Genomic DNA, 1,184 nt, shown 5'->3' with positions numbered 1-1,184 from the left:
AAAAATAAACAAATGAGATTATGTCAAGATAAAATAATAGGTTGGTGCCAAAGTAATTGTGGTTTTTGCCATTAATGGCAAACAACTCAATAGCAAAATAACAAATAATCAAATTTAAATATGACTAAAAGATATGAGTAGACAGTTCTCAAAATACACAAATGGCCATTGGGTATATTAAAAATACTCAACATCACTAATCATCAGGGAAATGCAAGTCAAAACTACAATAATGTGGATTCAGCGCGATGCCCAAATCCAAGCGCGACAAGAAAGTCTCCTTAAACAAAACTGCCAATAAAGGCTTGCAATTGAAACAAAACCTGATAGAAGAGCTTCGGAAACGTGTGGACACCTACAAGTACCTTGGAATCGTCTCTGTGGCCAACATGAGGAACAGCAAGCTAAAGGACATCCAGAACGCCTGGGAGCACAGCCGGATGTTCTTCGGCAAAAACAAGGCGATGATGGTGGCCTTGGGTCGGGGCCCATCTGATGAGTACAAAGACAACCTGCACCAGGTCAGCAAAATGTTGAGGGGTGAGATGGGTTTCCTGTTCACCAACAGCACAGAGGAGGAGGTGAATGAGTGGTTCATGAAATACACAGAAATGGACTACACCCGAGCTGGTAACAAAGCAGCTTTCACTGTGAGCCTGGACCCAGGGGCTCTGGAGCAGTTCCCCCACTCCATGGAGTCACAGCTCAGGCAGCTGGGCCTGCCCACCACCCTCAAGAGAGGTGTGGTGACTCTGCTATCTGACTACGAGGTATGCAAGGAGGGCGACGTGCTGACCCCAGAGCAGGCTCGCGTCCTGAAGCTTTTTGAGTATGAGATGGCTAAATTCAAGGTGACCATCAAATACATGTGGGATTCACAGTTGGGAAGGTTCCAGCAGATGGGAGAGGACTTGCCAGAGAGCACATCCGAGTCTGCAGAAGAGTCAGACTCAGAAGACGATGACTGAAAGGGACTCAGGACTGAAGGTCTCCTGAAACCTTCTGGGTCTCACTGGACCATGCAGGACTGCTGCCGCCCCTCTGGAGAGAGCAGCTTTTTATTTGTCCATAGACAGGGAAAGTGATGGGCACTGACCTCCTCTAAAGAATAAAACTCTGGGCCAGGTGCGGTGGCTCACACCAGTAAAAAAAAAAAAAAAAAAAAAAAAAAAAAAAAAAAAAAA

At 45.8% G+C, this 1,184-nt stretch overlaps 1 pseudogene; it reads left to right on the top strand.

The window, feature by feature from the left end:
• Positions 1 to 240: 240 nt before the first annotated feature.
• On the top strand, positions 241 to 968 carry LOC111536191 (annotated as a pseudogene).
• Positions 969 to 1,184: the final 216 nt, after the last annotated feature.

The sequence above is a fragment of the Piliocolobus tephrosceles genome, chromosome 12, assembly GCF_002776525.5.
Source record: "Piliocolobus tephrosceles isolate RC106 chromosome 12, ASM277652v3, whole genome shotgun sequence".
Taxonomy (NCBI): domain Eukaryota; kingdom Metazoa; phylum Chordata; class Mammalia; order Primates; family Cercopithecidae; genus Piliocolobus; species Piliocolobus tephrosceles.
This window is presented reverse-complemented; position numbering and strand designations above follow the sequence as displayed.